Source organism: Panthera onca, chromosome B2, assembly GCF_046562875.1.
Source record: "Panthera onca isolate mPanOnc1 chromosome B2, mPanOnc1 haplotype 2, whole genome shotgun sequence".
Classification (NCBI taxonomy): Eukaryota; Metazoa; Chordata; class Mammalia; order Carnivora; family Felidae; genus Panthera; species Panthera onca.
Genome location: NC_138343.1, coordinates 147,190,939 through 147,206,271, shown reverse-complemented (window position 1 = coordinate 147,206,271; position 15,333 = coordinate 147,190,939).

Genomic DNA, 15,333 nt, shown 5'->3' with positions numbered 1-15,333 from the left:
CGCGCTCCCGCCGGTGTCTGGCGCGTCTGCAGCTGGACTGGCCAAGAATACCAAAAGGGGGTCGATCGGCAGGTCCGGGAGCTGAGGGTCAGCTGGGACCTAAAGCAAGAACTGTCGTAAGGAGCGCGGTTCCCCTCGCGGCCGGCAGGTGGCAGCAGAGCCCCGGGGTTGCGGGGCGCCGCCCGAGCGGCTGCAAAGGCCCCTTTCCTTTTCCCGGGGGTCCACTCCTCAGATTCTCCCCAAGGGCTTTCTGCGGAACGGACCCTGAAATTGCATCGGTTCGTCCATAATCGTATATTGCCAGCATCTCTCCCTTTTACCGCTTATCAATGGCATTAATTCAGAGGAAACAGGGACCACTGATGGTTTGGGGCAACGCTCTGCATAAAGAAGATATTCATAAAAAGGCAGGCACACCGCAGGGGCAGCCAACTGGCCTGAGATAAAGAAGTGGGTTTTAAGGGAACGGGGGAAGCACGCGGGAAGAAGAATTGACACTTTGTATTTTTTCCCTTCCTTTACTCTTTTTTTTTTTAATTTTTTTTTTTAGCGTTTATTTATTTTTGAGACAGAGACAGAGCATGAACGGGGGAGGGGCAGAGAGAGAGGGAGACACGGAATCCGAAGCAGGCTCCAGGCTCCGAGCCGTCAGCCCAGAGCCCAACACGGGGCTCGAACCCACAAAGCCTGAGATCATGACCTGAGCCGAAGTCTGACGCTTAACGGACTGGACTCAAAACATAGGTTTTCCTTATGATGCATTTGCTTAGATGTCCAGCTGAATATTTTCCTATATTTAATAAAATCCCATTTGATGCAATGGTTTTAAATATCCTATCCCCAGACTATATAATAAAAAAAATGATGCCGAGGACTGAATTTTGCGTGGTAAAAACAGGCCCTCTGGTACCCCAGTCCCTTCAGGGAGATCTTAGTGGCCTGTTGGCAAAGTAGACACGTGTCTGGAAAACGATAAGATGCAAAAGTGAAAGTATTTGGCCTACCACAAGTTCAAGTGATTTAGGGTTAAACTGAGGAGGTGTAAGGAGAAAATACAGTTATTATTCCCTCAAATCTCATTAAATCTATGGGACAGGAAAAGACTGCTTTGCTTATTAGAAAGATTGTCATGATCTCAAAAGACTCTAGATGGTACTACCGAATCACCCTGTACCACCATTTATTACGATCTCTTTTTCTGCTTTTTTTTAGGGCGTCTGGGGTGCTTGCGTCAGAAAATATATTAAGAAGAGAAGCTACAGGGGGAAAAGGCAATACTGTAAATGCAATCGATGAGAAATCGCCAAGTCTGGGGACGATGCGCAGGATGTCGCATGCGCGTTTCATTTGAGACCCCGTGTTTCGAATAATTTTCAACCGAGTGTAACCGTCAAAATGTTCTGGAAGTACCTAATGGAATTATGCTGCAGCATTAATGAATCATGCTGACTTGAAATGAGATTTTCATGAAACGTACTAGCAGAATAAAAGGAGACATCATTCGCCACCAAGTCGGGGCTGTGCCTCTTTTGCTCTGCGTTAGCCTTTCTGCGCAGGTGTGCGAGGCAGGGGCGTGTCTGCACGTGCATTTTCCTTTCTTCCCAGCCAGGAAGCAGTTCTTTGCAGGGGGCGGCGCCTGTGGGCTCAGACACAGGTGCACACATACGAGCCCACACACACCTGGGCCAGGTTTCCTCACACACCTAATGCCACGTGTACGATGTTAACGGCAGGCGACCACCTTTCCAGTGAACAAAGTGGCTTAAGACACCTTTTCTGCTGTTCCTGGAGGTTGAGGCAGAGAAAGCAGGTGCAAAACCAAAGGGAGACTAAGACGGGAGCATTTACAGAGCTATTTGATCAGAAAAAGTTTCTTCCCCCTAAGTTACCTGGCCACGAGGCCTTTGGGATGGGGTCTTCCTCCTTCAACCTCGCGTCTGTTGACTGGCCCACCATTGCACTTAGGGTCCTCATGGCAACCCGAGCGGGTCTTCGACATGTGCCGTGGAGATCCCACATCGCACTCCAATCCCCCTCCCTCCACTCACCCCAGGCCACTATCGAAGTTCTACATTTGTCCTTCCTGCCCTTAAATGCAATCCCTCCCTTTTCGATCATGGAACAATCCCCTCCTTTTCAAAACCCACAAACACATGCACCTTGGAGGCGCTCCCCTGCGTGCCAGATGCCGTCAGTCAGGTAAACCCTGCACCACATGACTGAGCTTAAACCTGTGTGTAATTCTTCCTCAGGAGATAATCCCACTTTACCGGTGATGGCATTGAGAGCCCGAGAGGCTAAGTGACTCGCCAAAGGCTCTAAGCCACAAATAAGGGCGAAAAATTCAAAATAGAGTCCCATCTGATTCAAAATCCTGTGCCGTTAGCAAGTGTGTTATAAGGTCTTATCATATCATGTGAAAATCTACTGTATTGAAAAGGAACACCTACAAAAAGCCAACAAATGGGAAAGTTGTCTCTGGATCCTTTATCTGCTTCTACCTGCCTCATCGCTAGCCTTCATTCATTTATCAAAGTCCTACTGAATGCCTACATGCTCTAGTCACTGGTTTTTGGAGTCACAGCCTTGGGGCGTTAGCCCCAGAAACCCACTATTGCCACACACAGCGTCTGTTGAGAGAGGACCCATAAAGCATGCCAAGAACATTCTTCAAAGACCAGTCTACTCTCACTTGCCACGTACTCTTCCCGACCCAGCCGAGCACAATCTGACTCTTGTCCTCCATCGGTTCTCTGAAAGTTATTTTTCAGAGATCAATTCCTCCCTAGTTGCGGGTTATGGAGAATGGGGGGGAGGGGTCTGTGGTCAAATCTAAAGGCAAAAGCTGGCCTACAGGGGTGCCTGGGTGGCTCAGTGGGTTGAGCGTCCCACTTCGGCTCAGGTCCTGATCTCACGGTTTGTGAGTTTGAGCCCTGCATCGGGCTCTGTGCTGACAGCTCAGCGCCCAGAGCCTGCTTCGCATTCTGTCTCTCTGTCTCTCTGTCTCTGTCTCTCTCTCTCTCTCTGCTCCTTCCCTGCTCACATGCTGTCTCTCTAAATAAATAAATAAATAAATTTTAAAATCAAAACCTGGCCAAGTCTGAAGGCACATTTCAGGTGGGTTACAGATTTAGTCGGGATAGATGCCCTTCGGGGGAAAAGACATAAATCAGAGACGTTCCCTTGAATGCTACGGGCTGCATGCCCGCTCCTGACTTCGCAGGCCGTGTTGTCCAAATCCTGCTAACTGTGCTGGATGATATTTCGGACCTCGGCGCTGGTGGCCGATGACCCTCAACCAATGTTACCGTGCTTGCTTTGGTGGGCACTGCTTTTCTCAAGATGCTCGAGGAGAAATCGAATGTGCCTTCACAGTTCCATGAGCAATGCTTGGGTGCCAGAGGGTTCTATCACAAGCTTGTTGTCCCCTCTGCGTACAGTTTCACGAGAGCACCTGTCCCCCTGCTCGCGTGGGCAGAGCACTCTGCCACAGCCAGGCCAGCTGACCTAAACTGAGTGGAGTGCAGGGAAGCATCACCAGCCTCCTCGCATTCCAGGCCTCCCCCGAGTCATCGAGCTCGCTTGGAGGTGACGAAACGGTGGTGTGTGCTGTCTGTGGGGCACACCGGGAGCCAGAGGAAGTGGGCTCCTGCATCTTGAGTAATACCAGAAACCACGGTTACAGTTTAGTAAACAACAACACGGAGAGATTTGCAATAAATGCAGGCTATCTTGTTCTGGTTTACGAAAGATGTGCTTGTGTTGACCCCTGTTAGTGTTTGTCCCACGTGCGGAACAGAATCAGGCTTTTCATTTTCCTCATCCCAACGGGTGTGGTGTCCTGGTTTTATGACCTCCCACGTGGCCCAGGGCACGTGGCCATCGGGGCTTGGGGACACCAGGAGGGAGCACGGGCTTCGACCCAGGCTTGGGACCCTGCGGAGGGGCGATCCAAGCAGAAGGAAGAGCCAAGTCAGGGTCAGGAGACAAGAGCAGATGTCAAATTTAAGTGGAGAGGAGTGAATATTGGGCAAATCCTTCAAACCGCAGACCAAACGTTGCCTCTTCCCTGAAACTTCGCCCGACGCACACTTCGCTTTACGTCACGTGTGCATGTGTGTGTGCATGTGAACGTGTGTGTGTGCGCACATCTGTGTACACATGTGTGTGTGTGTGTGTGTGTGTGTGTGTGAACGTGTGTGAGTGTGTGTTCACCCACACGCTCACGTGGAGTAGCCAGGTTTGCCCCGGAAGCAGTGACACCCAGGTCTCGGCTCCCTATCATAACGGGATTTATTTCTTGTCCAATGAATGTGGTAGCTGTGGATCGACCCCAAACGCATAAGTCCTAAGGGCGCCTAGGAAGCCCTTAGCGTGTACTTCTATTATGCTACATGCTATTGCCGTTATGACGACTGTGTCAAGGGCGGTTATGCACAGGGTGGCTTTATTCGAAAATTCACGTCTTTGGGGCACCTGGGTGGTTCAGTCGGTTAAGCGTCTGACTCTTGATTTCGGCTCAGGTCACGCTCTCACGGCTCGCAAGATCGAGCCTCGTGTTGGGCTCTGTGCTGACAACGCGGAGCCTGCTTGAAATTCTCTCTCCCCCTCTCTCTCTGCTGCTCCCCCACATGGGCATGTGCTCTGTCTCTTTCTCAAAACAAATACATAAACATTAAAAAAAAAAAGAAAAGAAAATCCTTAGCTTCACCTCTCTACACATATCATTGTCGTTGGCTCTAAAGTTATGAAACGTGGAGTTTGGAATTTGGAGTGTCATAGATTAGAACATACAGCTACGATAGACTTGCAGATTATATATGGGATCTCCCACGTATATACAAGATGTTCTCAAATAAGGGGAAGTTTATTTTTCTTTTCATCATGCAAAGCAATATGAGAACATTCATGGAACAATGAGAAGTCAAGGCATTTGGGGAAAAAAAAACGGGTGGGACATTGGGCTAGTGACAAGAGATCTCCTCCTACAGGTCAAATGAAGCCGTTGTCCATGAATGCCTTTTTTATTCCCCTGGAAACCTGGTTTGCTTCTATGAAACAATGCTTATTCCAAGCCTGGGCAACATATTTTAACAGATTGCTTTGCATTGATTTTCATTAGCAGATGTCAAGAGATACATGTTTGCTTTGAGGAAAAGTTTCGTTCATTTTCTTCATAACTTTTCACCTCTTTTCTATGGAAGGTGCCGCTGCCAATGTTACATGAGCTTCGGGTGTACAACAAAGCGATTCAACAAGTCTGTAAGTTACGCTGTCCTCACCTCAAGTGTAGCTGCCGTCTTCTTTTATTACAGTTAAAATTTTATTATGAAACGTACATATAAAACAGTGGACAGAAGAATCGAATTTCTACCTTCAAAAATTAAATATCGTCAATATGGCCCAAGCCTCCACTTCCAAGGATATACCCTCCTGATCACCTTCTCTGATCCCTTTTCCCTGGGAAAAATAACTTTTGGAATTTGATGTTTATCATATCTACACATCTTATAGTTTTATTTCAAAATGCATATGTCATCAAACAGTCTATGATGTCACTGTGTATATTTTACAACATTGTAAAATTGATATCAATTTTATCAAATATTTATCAGATATTTTGTTAGCATTTTTGTCATTTCCGTGGGAGAAAGTGCGCATGAACATTCGCCGTACGTACTCGTTTGTGAATATGTAAAATGATTTTCCTAAAATACTAAGATTAAGGAACAGATTTCTTGGGCTACCCGGCATTCGTGATCTTCAACGTAAGTGAATATTGCCAAGCAAATCTCCAATGTAATTGTATAAATTTGTATGACCATCAATTATGCAAATAGTTTTCCTCCACATTCTTGATAACATTTAATATTTTAATTTGTGAGAAATGAATTATCATCTTGCAAAGAGAGTTACTTTTGACGTTGACAGTTTTCTTCATATGTTTAGTTTATATTTCAGTTGGTTTCCTTTCCCGTGAACTTCCTATTTGTGTTTACTGGTATTTTCCACTCCTTTGTCTATTGTGCTGCTTATCTTTTCTTATTGACCTATTGTACTGCTGTTTACAACGTAGAGGGTACTTTTCCCTCGTCAGTCGTATGTACAGAGTGTCAATATCTCCTCTAAAAGTGAGGGCTATCTTTTTACCTTCTTAGGGTGTATTTAGATACAAGCATACTTTTTAGTATTCATGAAGCTGAATTTATCAGTCTCTGTGTGTAATATTTTGAAAATTAATTTCAGGTGTACAATATAATGATTTAAGAATTCTGTACATTTCTTGGTGCTCATCACAGTACATGTACTTTTTATTCCCTTCACGTATCTCACCCATCCCCCCCACCGTCCTCCCCTTTGGTGCCACCAAATTATTTTCTGTAGTTAAGGGTGTTTTGTTTGTCTCTTTTTCCCTTTCTTTCTTTGTTTTCTTAAATTCCACATGTGAGTGAAAACGTGTGTTATTCGTCTTTCTCTGTCTGACTTATTTCACTTAGCATAATATCCTCTAGGTCCATCCATGTTGCAAATGGCAAGATGTCATCTTTTACGGCCGAGTAATAGTCCATTGTCTATATACACCACATCTTCTTTATTCTCTCATCTATCGACGGACACTTGGGTTGCTTCCATTTCTTGGCTAGTGTAAATGATGCTGCGATAAACACTGGGATGCAAATACCTTTTTGAATTAGTGTTTTTGTAAATACCCCGTAGCGGAATTACTGGGTGATACGATATTCCTATTTTTAAGCTTTTGAGGAAACTCCATACTGTTTTCCACAGTGGCTTCACCAATTTACATTCCCATGAACAGTGCACAAGAGTTCTTTTTCTCTATGTCCTTGCCAACACTGGTTATTTCTTGTGTTTTTGATTTTAACCATTCTATCGGTGTAAAGTGATATCTCACCGTGGTTTGTTGTGCAATATTTAACAAATATTTTCCCAACTTATAAAGATACGTGCTATAACTTCTTCCAGTATTTTGAAGTTTTTCTTTTTCTTTTAATATATATATATATATATGTATATATATATATATATATTAAAGTTTATTGATTTATTTTTGAGAGAGAGAGAAAGCATGAGGGAGGGAGGGGCAGAGAGGGAGGGAGACAGAGAATCCCAAGCAGGCGCCACGCTGTCAGCATGGAACCCAATGTGGTGCTCAAACCCACGAGCCATGAGATCATGATCTCAGCAGAAATCAACAGTTGGACGCTTAATTGACTGAGCCACCCATGTGCCTTTCTTTAAATGTTCTAATCCACCAGAAAATGACTTTTGTGTGGGGTTTATGTACAAATCCGGTTTGATTTTCCCACTCTGGACGGCAAATTGTCTTAGTATCATCACTGGCATGCACGTCAACACACTCATCTGCAATTCCAGTTCTGTCTGTATGGGTTTTCCACATTTATGATGAATTTTTCTTCCTCAGCCAGAAGAAGACTAAGACTAAGAGGAAGGAGGAGGAGAAGAAGGAGAAGAAGAAGGAGAAGGGGGAGGAGCAGGAGGAGGAGGAGGAGGAGGAGGAGAAGGAGGAGAAGAAGGAGAAGAAGAAGAAAGAGGAGGAGGAGGAGAAGGAGGAGGAGAAGGAGAAGGAGGAGAAGAAGAAGAAAGAGGAGGAGGAGGAGGAGGAGGGGGAGGAGAACTGGAATTAAGTGGTCATTTAGCACGTAACACATTTGCATTTAATTCTTGCAACAAGACCATCTTATTTTCGCCTATATTTTCTTCTCCAAAGATCTCTTCTGCTGAAACCTTAGACGATACGTTTTGTTTTGCCATGGAGCCCACGCCCTCCTGAAGATTGAGTGCCCTCTTGTAACCTGACTGTCGACATCCAAACTCATGGCCTGTCTGTGAGCTGGGAAGCAGGGCTCAGTGTCCTCGCGTGGCTCCCAGAAGCCGCTGGTCTAACTCACATGCACTTGCCCAGCGAGCAGGTGGTTATCTGCCAAGGATGTTTCCGCTTGGACCTGTCACTGGGTTGTGATGCTTTGCTGGAGGTGAAGAGTCAGTGGTAGGGCGTTCCAATGGTTATTTCTCTTCTCCTGTTTCGACTTAACACCTGTCTTCGGCCAGTGAACTGCTGAGTGAAGCAAGTGGAGTCTTTCTGTTCTCAGCCTTCCGGCCACGTAGAGCCCTGACGCGCGTGGGCACGGAAGAGGCTATCGTTTGTCACCTCTCGGGTTCATCAATCACCTGGACTCCTGTTATCAGAGCCAACGTACCTTTCAGCTCTTGGCCAAGGGCAAGAAATAGCATGGGACATAATTTGTTTGCGGTTGGTCTTCCGAGGGCTAATTCCCCCAATCGGGATCTCCTTTCTGGGATTAAAAAATGGACTAAATACGAACCGATTCGTCTGCTGCCAGCCAAGAAAGTATAAACCCAGCAACGAGTCTGCAGATATGAGAAAGCAGTCTCAGCAGCCGGTAAATTCTGCGGTTCATTATTTGTTATTCGTCACGTGAAAAACACACAAATGAAAGGCCTGACCTTTCCCAGACAGCAGTGCTGCTCTGACAATGGTCAATAGTTACCAGCTAATAGTGGTGCAATTTAAGCTCTGCTGTTTAATGATACATTTGTAAACACATTTTTTTCCTCAAGCAGTGTGAATGGCAATCTACTGGCAGCAGATATAAAAATAAAATATCTCCTTCCGGCTGGTGGTGATCCCTCTCCTATAATTAGAATTCATGGGGGATTCATCCCGGGGGACGACGAGGCCCCGGGCTGGTGAGGAGGGGCAGGGCGAGGGGCGGCGTCCAGGCACTTTTTGCTCTCCTGGCCCAAGTCTTTTACCGACTGAAAGTCTGTGGTTCTAAAAATGCCATTTGACTGTTCGGTGGAGGGAAGTATCTACCTTTGCGGTGGACAGAATGTGAGAAATACGTACGCGCGACAGGGATGTACTTAGAGATGTACTTAGGAAAGTCGCCCACAGGTTCCCTTTCCAGTCAAAGATATTATATCTCGGTGTATAATAACTACTTGCTACTTGTCCTACTTTTAAGCAGTGTTTCTCTGTCCCTTTGTAAGTATACGCATTCACTGAAAATCCTCTCTTCAGGGACAAAATACAGGCTTTTGTCATTTTAAAAGGTGTGACTTTTATACGCTCCCTAATTTCTCCATGGATAGAAGCTGGCGGTCCCCATCCCGGTACCTGCACATCTGGCACCTCATCAGGAAACCTGCCAAAAGCATCAGAAATGCTTAACACAGAGTTTGGGCCAAATGCATGCTATCAATTCAGACGGCAAAGCCAGAACAATAACAGGAAAGGAATCGTGCTAAATTGCATCAGACATTTAATTATCCCCCTTCTGTGTATCCACACTCACACACATTCACATACCACTCACTAGAAGCTTTAAGATCAAATAAGATCACGTTGCCTCTGCTGTGCTCGGCAGGTCCCCGCCTCCCCAGGCTCACAAACATCAGGCATGGTGCAGACCTCGTCAGGGCCTGTGCTGGAGAGGAGACGCTCCCACCCCGGTCGTCCGCTGAAGAGTCGCCATCTAGTGGGAGAGGCAGACAAGTAAATAGAAAAGTATTATGGCTCCTCAAATGGACATCTCTAGGATCTCTGAAATGTTACCTCTAGGTTGACGAAAAGTATATAGACGAGGCATCTGTTGGGCTGAACCTTGTCTACACTCTGCCAAAGCAGATGCAACAAACAGTCTGAAAAGATATAAGGCCTGGGAAAAGCAGCCTGGTTAGTTGAGGAAACTGGACATCAGTTACGATGTGTGAGCTCTGGGCGTGGGGGTCCCGCAGGGATGCGGCAGGGGAGGGAGGCAGCGGCTTGTCATGATACCTGCACGTGCCAGGATGAGGCATTTGATCTATATGCCAAGGTGGAAAGTGAGCCACTGAAAGGCTCTTGGCTTACTTGGCTTTTTGTCTTTTTTTTGGAGTAAACTCTAGCTACTCACAAGGGTAGCACGTTTGGAAATCCACGCTTTATAGGCTGCTGTTCCCTCTGTCCCTTTTCTCCCTTCCTGATTTGATTGGGATTCTCTCCAAAGCAAAGCACTCGCACTTAAATGTTTGTCTTAGCTTTTACTTCAGGGAGCCTAATCTGTAATAATAAAGAAGGCAGAGTGAGGACTTCTAAGAGAAATTTTAAAGGGAAAGAATACCGGGGGCACAGCTGATGTCTGGCTTCATAGAATAAGGTAAGACACAGGCATCTAGGGTTGTGGTTTGGATCGTGGGGTCAAGGTGTCGCCATTCATCGAGAACGGGCCATAGGAAGAACAGGAAGGCTGAGAAGAAACACTAGGGACTTAATTTTGGAATACGAATCTGATGAGGCTGGAGACATCCAAAATTGACGTGCTTAATCAGCCATATGTAACCAAGGCGTAAAGGGAATTCTGGACTGAAAACTGAGATTTCTGATTGAGTAGTATGAAGTTGGAGCCTTGGAGGAAAAAGAGGCTGCCAGGGTCATGGGAAGGCAGCATGGGACACACGAACACTCAGGGGAAGAAAGAAGAGAGTCCCCACAAACAAGGAACAGCAGGAACACCACGGAAGTCGGATCATTGGGACATAACAATGTCATGGAAGCTACAGGGAAAGAAAACTACAAGAGTGAGGGAAAAGACAGGGTCCAAAGTAGACACAGTGGTCAGTGAAGATGAGGAGGAAATCCCTGCAACCCCACAGGAGGCATGGGGGGGATGGTGACAGAGCAGCGGCTTCAGGGTGAGAGGGCTGTGGTAAGGTTCGGTGGTAGTCCGGGAGCAGAGGCAGTGTCTGTGCATTGCTGGCATGCAAACATTTGACAACCGTGAAGGCACAGGCTCAGATGAATCCCGAAAAGTGTTGGCAGTGACTCAGGAACAAGAGTCTAGAGACAGGACACCTGGCCAGGCATGTCCTGCCCAACTGCTGGGTTATGGAGCCGTCTGCGTTCAGGAGGAGAAAGTCCAGGGTGTCAGAAGATGTGGGGGCTGGGAGATGCTCTTCTTCATGATTAGAATCACTCCACATGGTGCTTGCTGGCTATTGGTCCCATCAGTCGGGGTGCTCTTGCCCTGACACTAACCCTTACATACACACGGTTTGGAAAATAGCCCGCATGTAGGGGCAGATCAGCCTGGGTGCAGGTGGCTTCTCCATGGAGAAGGTGCACCTACCGATGCAGCATGAGAAGGGGGACGGGAGGTCTGTCCGGTCAGAGCAGGGCTGCTGTGGATCAGAAAAGGGAAGGGAAGCCCAAGAGGCTCAGCTAAACTCAGCAGAGCCACGATGATGTGACTGAGTACAGTCCTGGCGTGAGATCAGAACACTCCAGAATCAGGATATCGAGGTACCGTGCACCGTGCATCACCCCACAAGAAGGACTTGATGAGAGTCGGGCTCTGTTCTGGGGACAGAGGAAATATTTGGCCTTCCCTCCCCTCCGGGCCTGCCTCACACTGCAGAGTAACATATGGATGCAAACTATGGTCAGTTGTCCATTTTTCCAGCTCAGCCTGCTTCTCCTGCATGAAGTTGAGTGAGCCCTTTTCCCTGAATGGTCATGCTTAGCCAGGCCATCATAGGGAGGACAGGAAATGGGTGAAACCTGGCTAAACGGGAAAGGGCAGGTTCCCAGGTGTGCAGTGGGGTTCAGTTCCCGGGTCGTGTGGGATCGGGCTGGCAATTCAACTCTCCAGGAACACAGCGAGTACAGGACAGAGTGCCTCCTCCAAGGTACGCAGACAAATATTGACAATGATCGCGATCTGCATGAAAAAGGTAGGTGCTCAAATTCCGTGTTGCCCTTCTGGGGAAAGGATTGAGCAGCTGCCTTTTTCTTCTCCAGGAAAGGGTATCTGTCCCCTTCTACAGAAGCGCCGTCCTCTTTCCAGCTCATGGCCATATTTAGCAGCAATATTAATTTCAGTTTCTCACAGTTGCAGCTGTGAACAACTGAAAAAGGTCATTTTTCTATACTTGAAATATGGAACACATATTCATTTTCCAGTAGATTAACTTAATGATCAAAACTGGGAGAGAAAAGAAAACACTTTGGGGGGGGGAGGCAAGAAGGAAGAGAGTCGTTTTCTCACCCTGAGCCCACACCGGATCTGTATCATTGTATTCCCTGCAGACATTTGAGTGGTCTTGGTAGACCACTCAGGTTTCGTAGGGCTCAGGTTTCGTAGGGTGCCTGAGCTGCAAGCAGGTGGAGGGCAGCGTAACACTGCCCCAGAGGGTGGCATGGAACGTACCCCCAAGTCAATCTTGTACGTGCTCCGGGCACGTGGGGCACGTCCCCTCACGTGCTTGTTGCTACCACTTATCGTCACTTTGCTTTAACATCTCCAGAGTCCTCATTTCTAGGAGTCTCACGCCAAGGGCTGGGCCACTGCAATTATTTGAAACACTTTCACCGACGTTTCGCACTTCAGCATCTCTCTTTCAAGTTCCCAGAATGCTCAGACCATAAATACTTCTTCCAATCACCAGTTGAAGAAGGCGGGAAAAAAATATGTAACCGTTTTGATCAAATTCACCACAAACCTTTCATACTGAACTTGAACACAAAGCTTCTAGTCACCTGGCAAACCTGTTATTCATTTGGGGAATTCAACGCAATGGTGGCAGGTATTTATTGAGGGCCTGTGTTTTCTCAGCTACTGTAGATTAAAATAAACCCTAAAAAGTAGAAATGAGGAGGTGGCATAAGGGGAGTGTGTATACAAAGAGTCTGTGGCATGCACAGGCTCCTAGATCAGGATATTTAAAGGGCAGGCAAAAAGAGCAGTGATCTGGAAAACCGAGAGGGAGATCTATGAAGGAGGGTGGTCGCCCTCCTGTCCTTTAAAAACTCCTTCTGAGGGGCGCCTGGGTGGCTCAGTCGGTTGAGTATCTGACTTCGGCTCAGGTCATGATCTCATGGTCTGTGAGTTCAAGCTCCACGTCGGGCTCTGTGCTGACAGCTCAGAGCCTGGAGCCTGCTTCGGATTCTGTGTCTCCCTCTCTCTCTCCCCCTCCCCCACTATCTCTCTCTGTCTCTCAAAAATAAATGAAAACATTAAAAAAAAAAAAACCCAAAAAACTCCCTCTTGTCCCTACATTCAGTTGGAACTCTATCTTCTTTTTTTTTCTTTTTTCACATTCCTTTTAACTTTTTTTTTTAAGTTTATTTTTTGAGAGAGAGAGAAAGAGAACATGAGCAAGGAAGGGGCAGAGAGAGAAGGAGAGAGAGGATCACAAGCAGGCAGGCCCTATGCCATCGGTGCAGAGCTCCATTCGGGGCTCGAACCCTTGAACCATGAGATCAGGACCGGAGCCAAATTCAAGAGTTGGTTGCTCAACTTACTGAGCCTCCCGCCCCCCGCCCCCGCGGTTCCTCTAAACTTCTAAATGACTGGCACATGGTTAGCTACCCTCACAAAAAGACCATAACAAGTAAAAGCCATTTTGCTCTTGGAATACCTGCATACAGTCGATCTGGTTGTTTATTAAGATTACAGAGAAAATAGAGATAAAAATGCTTTGTAGCCAGCCAGATAGTAAGAGCAATCGCTAGGTTCACTGACACCCTCCCTTCTTCGTGCGCAGACCTTGTACGTGTTGGGTTTTTTGCCTTTCTAAATAGCTACTATTTTTCTCTTTCCTATCTTCCCTCAAATGCTGGCTTTACATTAAGAAAATATTTTCTTCAGCAATATTGCCTCATTTATTGCTATACTTCACATGCCGCTCAACTTTCTGTAACAAAGATGTGCATATTCTTTTCCGTTTGCAACTATGCTCCGCAAGGAAAATACAGCCCAATCACTAAAATCCCCTTTTGTACGATGCAGGCACAGTAAGAGTTGGCATCCTAACTACTTTTATTGGTTTTTTGTTTGGTTGGTGTCAGTTTTGACCAAAAAAAAAAAAAAATCCTTCTGGGATTTTGACTGAAGTTGAGTTGATTCTATTGATCATTTTTGGAAGAACTGACATCTTAATAATATCGAAACTTCCACGCTATATTCACGGAATGCACTATGTAGTGTTTCTTTACATTTTCTCGGCCAGGTTTTATAGTTTTCGGTGCTCAGAACTTTCATATTTTTTTGCCAAATTCATTGTTTAGTATTGTGTTATCTTCAATGCCATTATATGTGCTATTTCATATATTTCGATTTCCATTTGTTAATTGGTCTTCTATGGAAATACAATGGACTTTTTTTGTTGTTCTCCTCTGCAACTTAATCAACTTATTTATTAGATCCTCTACTTTGTTTATAGGTTCTATCAAATTGCCTGTGTGGATGACCTTGTGATATCCATATAAAGATCATTCTGTTCTTTTTTTCTAATGTGGATACATTTTCTTTTTCATGCCTGATTGCACTAGCTAGTACCTCAGTACAATGCAGAATGTAGGTTTTCAGAGGAATATCCTTGTCAGTCTTCAACCACCGAGTACGATGCTGGCTCAAGTTTTCATTGATGTCCTGTATCAGGTAGAGAATGTTCCTTTCTATTCCTACTTTCCTGAGAGTACTCATCAGGAAAGTCTCTTGGATTTTCATCCTATACTGTACCCATATTACCATACATATTGCAGTGGCAATGTGTGTTCTCTCTTTTTTTTTTTGTTTTTTAATATGTAGAATTCCATTCTTAGATATTCTGAATATTAAATCAACTCTTCATTCATGTGATGAACCATACTTAGAATATGTTTTCCTTTTTTTATATTGTTTGATCAATTTGTTAAAGGTATTGTTAAGAATTTCTGCATTTACGTTCTGAGAGAGATTAGACTGCCGTTTTCTTATCTCATAATGTCTTTTTCTGGTTTATCTGGCTTCTGGCTTCACAAGAGTTGGGAAGAATTCCTTCCTCTTTAATTTTCTTGATGAGTTCATGTGGAATATATTCTGTTATTAGGTGAATAAATATTTAGGAATTGCTGTGTTTTTTTGAGTAATTGATATACTGTGGCCTTTTTTCTTCCTGGTAGTATTCTTTAATCTGAAATCTTTGTCAGGTATTCATACAGCATGTCAGATTTCCTTTTGACTGGGATTAGCCTGATATGTCTCTTTCCATTCCTTTCCTTTCAGCCAGTTTATTTTTATACCTAAAATGGATTTATTGTAAGCAACATATAGTTGGGTCTTGCTTTTTTATCCACTCTGACAATCCCTGCTTTGTAACTGAAGTGTTTATATCTTTTGCATTTTGTGTGACTATTGATATAATTACATTTAAGTTTATGATTTTTCTGTTTTTGGGTTTTCCGATTTTCTTCTATTTTTCTCCTCTCCCTCTTCTTTTGGATTGAGTATGTTTTCATGATTCTGCTTT